The sequence below is a fragment of the Salmo salar genome, chromosome ssa13 (genome assembly GCF_905237065.1).
Source record: "Salmo salar chromosome ssa13, Ssal_v3.1, whole genome shotgun sequence".
NCBI lineage: Eukaryota > Metazoa > Chordata > Actinopteri > Salmoniformes > Salmonidae > Salmo > Salmo salar.
Window position 1 is genome coordinate 21,896,966 of NC_059454.1, and position 9,844 is coordinate 21,906,809.

Below are 9,844 nucleotides of genomic sequence, written 5' to 3' on the forward strand. Positions count from 1 at the left end.
TAGATTGACTGTTGCAGCTGAAAAATCCCCCAAATGGTACTGAAAATATAGCAACAGTCTCATTATTACTGTTTAGGCAAATCTTCAGGCCGTTGGACAGCAACTTCAGAGGGGACACGTTTAGGGGCAGCTCCTGGCTTTGGTTTGGGGATTTAGAAGAGATGGGCTGAAAAGTCCTCCAAAGAGGTACCCTGAGAATCTTTCGGTCTCATGGATTGTGGAGCACCAGTTGGTATCTATGCATTCAGAGTGGACATGTTAAGTCTACACACATATCTTTGCTGCATCTGAAAAACGTATTGCACAACCCCAAATTGCCTTCCTTATGATTATTGTCCTTGATTACTGTCCAGTCGTGTGGTCCAGCGCTGCAAGGAAAGACCTAGTTAAGTTACAGCTGGCCCAGAACAGAGCGGCCCGTCTTGCTCTTCATTGTAAGAGGGATGATATAAATACTATGCATGCCAGGCTCTCTTGGCTAAGAGTTTTGGAGAGACTGACTGCATCACTTCTTCTTTTCATAAGAAATGTTGTGTTGAAAATTCCAAATTGTTTGCATAGTCAACTTACACACAGCTCTGACACACACACTTACCCCACCAGGCAAAGACCACCAGGGGTCTTTTCACAGTCCCCAAATCCAGAACAAATTCAAGAAAGCGTACAGTATTATATAGAGCCATTATTGCATAGAACTCCATTCCATCTCATATTGCTCAAATAAACCGCAAACCTGGTTTCAAAAAACAGATAAAGCAACACCTCGTAACACAACGCCTCTCCCCTATTTGACCTAGATCAGGGCTGCCCACCCCTCTTCCTGGAGATCTACTGTCCTGTAGGTTTTCAGTCCAACCCTAATTTAACGTTTCTGATTCAGCTAGTTAAGGTCTTGTTGAGCAGCTAATTAGTAGAATCAGGGTGTTAAATTAGGGTTGGACTGAAAACCCACAGGACGGTAGATCTCCAGGAAGAGGGTTGGGCAGCCCTGACCTAGATAGTTTGTGTGTATGCATTGATATGTAGGCTGTGTGATTTTAAAAATGATTTATATAGTTCTGTCCTCTGTATTATATCATGTTTTGTGTGGACCCCAGGAAGAGTAGCTGCTGCTTTTCCATTAACTAATGGGGATCCTAATAAAATACCAAATATGACACTCATTTTGATTGGAGCCCTCATTTCGTACCTCAGAGCATAAAAGAGTTGAGTTGTACGGGTGACAGCATGTGTAAGAACCCCTGTCTGGGTTCTCTTGGGCTAGGGCTTGGCAGAGTGGGTCTGCATCATCAGAGAGTTCAGGGCAAATTTGGTACATGCCACCTATCATGACTGGCCTGTTCGGGTCAGGTTACCGTGGATCACAGTCCTACAGAGACATCTCTCACCACCGCAGAGGGGGAGAGGTATAGAGGGATTGATGGGAGGGAGGTTTATGACACCACACGCCCATTGTAAATTGTAAGACAGCAGACAAATCTTTTGTCCTCTCAGTGTGGAGGATTGGAATGTATGGTGGTTCTATGGAGAATCTACCTCAGAATGGTAACATGCAATAAATGGACTTTGGGACATTATATTTCATCAGCCAAAACGGTGGTAACAATGATAGATGGAATATGAAAATGAATGTCGTTTTTGTTATGTTATTAAAAGTTAAATGACGACGTTCTAATGAAAACATTGTAACTTGAAGAGTTTTCGTATGTCAATGATGTTTACAATACAGTGGGTTGTGTACAAAATATCCAGACCAAGGGAATGTTTTTGTAACAATAAACTATGATTTTAGTTGTCTAACAAGATCATAGTACAGTGTGATACCTTGCCTCATAACTACATATGCCCCAGAGAACTTGCCATGAAGACGGAAACACCCCTTTGTGACCCAGGGGTATTAAACATGTGAGTTAAGAATGTACATATCACACTAAAACAGACCACAGCTGCAGTGTGATCTAAGATAGTCGCGACCCCACAAACGCAACACCAGGAAGAGGACAAAGGAACCTCTTAACAATCTAGGCTACGGTTGATTACTGTATCTAAGAAGGGGAATTCAAGAAGAACCAGCCAGTTATTCTCTTCAAATCATCGGTTGTCTACACGGCCCTCCTAACCAAGCTGGGAGGGTTGACACGGCTTATTAGCCTCCTCAGAAGTCCACACTCACAGAACGAGTGCAATGGAACAGACCACTAAGAGAAAGGACACTGACATCGTGTGGACAATCAGAGACTTACACCCGGTAACGAAGGAGGTGCTGCCATCGGAGAAGGTCTTCGGCTAAACCTCCTAAGAGGAACTCAGTCCAGGAAGAGATACCCAATGGAGACTTTGAACAAGAAACTACATCATTATAATTCTGACCCATAAGAGCGGCAGTTCGGGGCAAGGTGTTAGAGCTACACTAAGCATAGTTTACAAATGTATCCAAGTGTGCTTTTCTCTCGTGCACGCACGCTCTCTCTCTCTCTCTAAATCCCCATTTTGTGTAACATGTGTCATATTGTGTTGGTCTGCTAGGGAGCTGTTTCATTGTACTAAGTTCTAATCAATAGCCTAGACTGTATGTTTGTGTATGTGTATCTTATATTATCATTTAACTTGTTGTGGTACGGAATGATTTAGTGAGACCCGGGTTGGTGCAGATTTACGAATTATGCGACGTTCAAGATGAGACTGTAGAGGAAATTAATTAATTAGCGACTGCTGTAAAATCGATATTCTGATATTCTTTGAGTTAATTTGGGAAACGGAAACTCATTAAACAGACTTTTCCCATGGTGCCCCAGGTTACTGAGTTAATGATTACCTGATTAATTTAATCATGTAGTTATAAACATAGCTAATTATTCGATAAACAGCAGTCATCACATTAACGACGCAACGTTACGACATATTTGGCGCCCCCTGTGAGGAATCTAAGATAAAACTAGGCCTCACTTTTGAATTCATTCCATAGCAATTGGGTAGATAGATGCGTATACACCAATAATAGCTATAGGCAGGATTATTGTTGAGAGGGTATTGTGTGTGGTTTTTCCTTTTCACCCAGATACTGGTAGGGAGAGAACCCCTCCTGTGTTGTATATCGGACAAAAGTCCGTTTGTAGGGGATTTACCGAATACTATGAGCCAGGGCATATGAACCGGCCGATGTTTAGATATTCGAAAGCAATAGACGCGTTGGGCCACAACATAGTGTTATTTCTGTCTATCGCTAGTAGTATTTTAAGGGAGGACATAGGGCGAGCCGATTGAAATTTGAGTAGTGTTAGGGTTTAACCAACTATTTGTTAGCATAACCTATATAAAATAACAGAGAAGCTATGCCACAATATTAAGTATATAAACTATAGATAATTGAATACGGCTATATGTTAGAGAAAGTGGCTCATGTGATGGTCCACAGAATGCTGTTGCTTTAAAACAGGGTTTTGCAAGAGCTTTTTGCTGAACAACAGCAATAACAAGATAATGGGTGCAATGTAGGGGTTTTAGAGAACTGTGCATTGTGTAACAAGGTGTAGGCAGCTGACTTAGTGATAGGAGGTTGTGAAACCCATCACAATGGGAGCACGTGAGGAACAGGTAGAGTGGAGAAACAACAGTATAAGTAAATCACTGGAAATTGAGTGGTTGCTGACTCTTGAGTATACACTAAGAAGATAAGATCCAACGCCAGGCAACATGTGATGCGTCAAGAGGTTGGGACCAACCTGCACGCCAACGATAGGCTGGAGTAAGTCTAAACCACACCCAGTCTCTACTCTGACAGGCCCAGCAAGGAGGGGGAACTAAGTCTGTCAAGAAGTATTTAAAGAAGAACTTGTGATGACATTTCAGTTCTCTGTCTGCCCTGCGTGGTGTTTCAGTGAGCCCGTATATACGAACGACATACTTACCACTCAAGTGTTTGCATTAATTAAAGTACAAAGAAATCAGAAGTTACTCTGTGCTGACTATTTTGTTCCGACACCAGATTCGAATTGACGCGACCCGACAGTAGATTTTATTTTTATAAAAAAAAAAAAATGCTTACCTTTATTTAACTAGGCAAGTCAGTTAACAACAAATTCTTATTTCCAATGACAGCCTAGGAACAGTGGGTTAACTGCCTTGTTCAGGGGCAGAACGACAGATTTTTACCTTGTCAGCTCGGGGATTCGATCTTGCAACCTTTCGGTTACTAGAACAACGCTCTAACCACTAGGCTTCCTGCCACCCCATATATAGCTTCACCGAAGCGGTTAAGTATCTCTCCAGACCAACGGTGGTATTTCTTTGTTCTCCGCGCGTTCCGGTCAACATCGTGAAACATATCGCAGAAATGTTGAACGTGAGATGTCACTTAGTAAACCTGTTCCCTTGTTGGAGGGAACTTTCCTTGTGCTGGGAAGTTCCCGCACAAGTGAAGCTAAGCATTGCACCAATTATTATAATTTTTTTTACTTCTTTTTTTAAAAACGTTTTTAATTTAATTGTTTTCTTTTTTTTTCATTTTTTTATGAACACAACAAATACAAAAAAAATGAAATATACAAATGAGTACAAAACCTAACAGTATTACATGTCAAGATTCATTTTCAATTTGTTAAATACTTTTACTGATCATTTCAAAGCTATCTTAAATAATGTGAAAAGGGGTTTGTTCTCTGCCCACTTCATTTTATGGACAAAGAATCTTCCATGAAAGATAAACAAATTAACAATGAAAGTTAAATCAGGGTCCATATCATTTGGTTCAAAATAAAACATAGAGTCTTTCAAATTAACATTAATAGTTGTTTCTTTTAAAATAAAATCTTCTAACTCACACCAAAATCTTCTGACATAAGAGCAGTCCCAAAATAAATGGTCAAGAGTCTCTGGGTCACAACCACAAAATACACATTTGTTATAAATAGCTATTTTAAATCTGTGTATAATAAAGGTCTTTAGAGGGTAGATTCTATGAATGAGTTTGTATGATACTTCTTTCACCTTATTAGATATACAATATTTACCAGATAGCAACGAAACTTTGTTCCAGTTCACTTGTCCTAGGGCTGCATTCCAGTACATTTTAGCAGAGGGAATAGTAACATATTGACATAGTCTCCTTATATACATGTTATTACATTTAGTTTAAAATGTCAATTCCTTCTAGTTGTATTGAGGCTACAAAATCCTCAACAGTTGCACTTGGAGTATTGTTATATTCTCCTAAAAGAAGAATAGCACCTTTAGGAACAGCTCTAACAACAATTTGATACTCCTCAGGAGTGAATGTAACATTGTGTGTTCTAATAAATTCTGGATAATCATATAGTTGTCCATCATTGTTCAGTAATTGTTTAACCCAAATAATGTTGTCAAACCAGTTCTGGAAAAACAAAGACTTGTTTTTGTATTTTATGTGTTTATTATTCCAGATTGTATACCTATTAGGGGAAAATTTGTGTTTGTACATGAGGTTCCAAGTTAGAAGTACTTGTTTCTGAAAGTTTGCAAGCTTAATAGGGATTTTACCCAAATCAAAGTTGCATTTGAGTAAGAATTCTAGACCACCAATTTGTTGGAATATTAAATAGGGATGATATTCCAGATGCAATCCTTATTTCTTAAATAGTTTTGCATCCATTTAATTTTAAATATTATATTAGAGGTTTTAAAATCCAGAGGATTCAACCCTCCCTCACCTTGGGTGCTACATATTACCGCTTTTCTTAAATAGTGTGGTTTATTCCTCCATATGAAGTTAAATAATTTCGTATCAACCATTTTAGTTACTGACAGAGGAACATCCAAGGCAAGGGAGGTATAAATTAATCTGGACAGAAATTCAGATTTTGATAAAAGTACACGTCCAGATAAAGAAAGATCTCTTAATAACCAGGAGTTAAATCTCTTTCCAATTTTCTCTACAATAGGAGAGAAATTTAAGTTGGCCTTTTCTTTCTGATCTTTGCTAACTGTAAACCAAGATATGTGATCACATCTTTTACAGGGATTGTAACGGTTGTCGTCGGGAATGGAGGACCAAAACGCAGCAGGAATGTGGATGCTCATCTTGTTATTTATTTTATAATCAAGAAAACACCAAAATAACAAAATGAAGAACGAACGAACAACAAAACAGTCTTGTCATGCTCACACAGGCAAAACAAGAAACAATCTCCCACAACACTACACCAAACAATTACCCATATATAGGACTCTCAATCAGAGGCAACGAGAAAGCACCTGCCTCCAATTGAGAGTCCAACCCCCCATTAACCTACACATACGGCACTTGTGCTACACCCCCCCTCCCCAACCCACCTATACAGGAGGTGGTTCTGGCTCCGGCCTACTGTCCTCCAGAATGCAGACAGACTTGATCAGTTTCGGGCCGTAGGCAGACTCCCCTCGTTCCGGATCGTAGGCAGACCTCTTCCGTTCCACACTGTAGGCAGACTTATTTGATACACCGTTACTCATATTTAGTTCCGGATCGTCAATAGACTTACTCAGTTCCGGGTTGCTGATAGACTCCCTTGGTTCCGGGTCACAGGCAGACTCCCTCGGTTCCGGGTCGCAGGCAGACTCCCTTCGGTTCCGGGTCGCAGGCAGACTCCCTTCGGTTCCGGGTCGCAGGCAGTCTCCCTCGGTTCCGGACTAGACACTGGTGCCGGATACTCTGGACTGCACCCTGGTGCCGGATACTCTGGACTGCACCCTGGTGCCGGATACTCTGGACTGCACCCTGTTGCCGGATACTCTGGACTGCACACTGTTGCCGGATACTCTGGACTGCACACTGTTGCCGGATACTCTGGACTGCACACTGTTGCCGGATACTCTGGACTGCACACTGTTGCCGGATACTCTGGACTGCACACTGTTGCCGGATACTCTGGACTGCACACTGTTGCCGGATACTCTGGACTGCACACTGTTGCCGAACTCCCGAGGCTGGGCTGACGCACTGGAAGCCTGATGCGTGGTACTGGTACTGGATGTGCCGGTCTGGGGACACGCACCTCAGGGCTAGTGCGGGGAGCGGGAACAGGCCGAGTCGGACTGTGTTGACGCACTAGCAGCCTGATGCGTGGTGGTACTGGAGGTATCAGCCTGGGAACACGCACCTCAGGGCTAGTGCGGGGAGTGGGAACAGGCCGAGTCAGACTGGGCTGACGCACTGGAAGCCTGATGCGTGGTGCTGGTACTGGAGGTATCAGCCTGGGAACACGCACCTCAGGGCTAGTGCGGGGAGCAGGAACAGGACGTACCGGACTGGGCTGACGCGCTGGAAGCCAGGTGCGTGGTGCTGGTACTGGACGTGCCAGACTAGGGGTTCGCACTTCAGGGCTAGTGCGGGGAGCGGGAACAGAACGAGTTGGACTGGGCTGACGAACTGGAGGCCTGGTGCTGGTACTATCTTCACCAGACAGCTAGCACGCACCTCAGGACTAGTAATAAACGTTAACTCAGGTGATATCATTAGGACATGCTCTGTAGGGCGAATGTCATGCCTAATACACCAACACAGTAGCTCTCTCATCCCTTTCTCCTCCAATTTTCCCATCAACTCCTTTATAGTCTCTGTTTCTCTCACCTCCAATTTTACCCCGACTAGCTCTGGTTCCATCCTCGGCTCCGCCGATCTGTCCGTGTGCCCCCCCCAAAAAATGTATTGGGGCTGCCTCTCCGGTTTCCTCGCCAGTCGTGTACCCCGGTAGCATTCCTGGTCCTCACCGAATTCCCCTTGCTCCTTACTCCGCTGCTTGGTCCATTTGTGGTGAGAGATTCTGTAACGGTTGTCGTCGGGAATGGAGGACCAAAACGCAGCAGGAATGTGGATGCTCATCTTGTTATTTATTTTAAATCAAGAAAACACCAAAATGACGACCGACCGACCGACCGACCGACCGACCGACCGACCGACCCGACCGACCGACCGACCGACCGACCGACCGACCGACAAAACAGTCTTGTCATGCTCACACAGGCAAAACAAGAAACAATCTCCCACAACACTACACCAAACAATTACCCATATATAGGACTCTCAATCAGAGGCAACGAGAAAGCACCTGCCTCCAATTGAGAGTCCAACCCCCCATTAACCTACACATAGAAATACCACAACCCAGAAAGAACATAGAAGTACAAAACATAGAACATAAACCAAAACCCGGAAATAATAAATCAAACACCCTACTACACAATCACCACCCCGAACCACATAAACAAAATACCCTCTGCCACGTCCTGACCAAACTACAATAACAAATAACCCTTATACTGGTCAGGACGTGACAGGGATATTACATACTGAGTTTAAGTCACATCTTTTCAACGCAAATAATTCACATTTCCTAATATTCAGAGATAAACCTGATACATGTGTGAAGGCATTAATACACTCAATAGCTTTCTTGACTTCATTATGATCTTTCAAATAAAATGGTGGTGTCATCAGCCAATTGTGAACATTTTATCTCTTTGTCTTGTATCTGAATACCCCTAAAACTATCCTTATTTATATGAAGTGCCATAACTTGTGTGACCAATAAAAATAAGAAAGGACAAATTGGGCATCCTTGTTTAATTCCGCATCTAATGTCGAATCTTTGTGAAGTTCCATGGGATAATTTAACAGAGCTGTTACTATTATTGTAAAGTGTCTTAATTACATTTTGAAAATATTGACCAAAACCAAAAAATCGAAGAGTCTCAAAAAGAAAATAATGTTCAACTGTATCAAATGCCTTGTAAAAGTCTACAAATAAAATAAAGCTATCTTCCATAATGTGCTCATTGTTGTCTATCAAGTCCAATACTAGTTGAATATTATTACATATATGTCTGCCCTTCATAAAACCAGACTGGGTATCGCCAATGATTTGGTCAAGACCTTTTTTAAGTCTTTCTGCAAAGATGGATGTAAGTATCTTTCCATCATTGTTCATTAATGTGATTGGTCTCCAATTTTCTAACATCATAGAATCTTTGTTTGGTTTGGGTATTACAGAAATTAGGCCCTGTGTCATTGAAACAGGCAGGACCCCTAAATCAATTGCCTCCTTAAAAACATTAAATATAAATTCAATAATATCCTCCTGAAAATATTTATAGAATTCACTGATAATGCCATCATTCCCTGGAGATTTGTTCTCTTTTAACTTGCTGATACATTTTTTTATTTCATTAATAGAAATAATTTCATCACAAGACTTTTGGAAGTCTTCATCTATGAATTTTGCACAGTCTTTGACAGAGTCTAGAAAGGCAGATATGTCACTAGTAGGACAGGCATTACTGGTATAAAGGTTACCATAGAATTCCGAAACATATTTTGAAATATCTTTGGGGTTTTCATTTTCTTTGCCCTCTATATTGAGCTTATGAATAGATGTAAATTCAGAATTCTTTCTTTCTAAATTGTAAAAGTATTTTGTATTTTTTTCACCTTCCTCCAACCATCTCCTTCTTGATCTTACAAATGCCCCTTTTGCTCTCTCTTCATACATTCAGTCCATTTCTAGTTGTAAAGAGAATAACCGACCCTTTCCTTCCTCATCAAGGTCCTCCATAGAGATTAGAGAAAGTATTTCCTTAACAAGTTTATCTTCCCTCAATCTTTTAAGTTCAGCAATTTCTTTACCTCTCTTCATGGCTGTTTGTCTTATTTCATACTTCATTAATTCCCAGTATTTCCCATAAGACTTAAATAGTTGGGCTTTCCTCCAATTGTCTTGTATAATATCTTTGGCATCCATCTTGAAATTATCATCTTCCAACAGTCTACTATTGAGTTTCCAATAACTCCGATTCGGTTTAACTTCAGATCCATTAATATTTAAAGATAAGAATA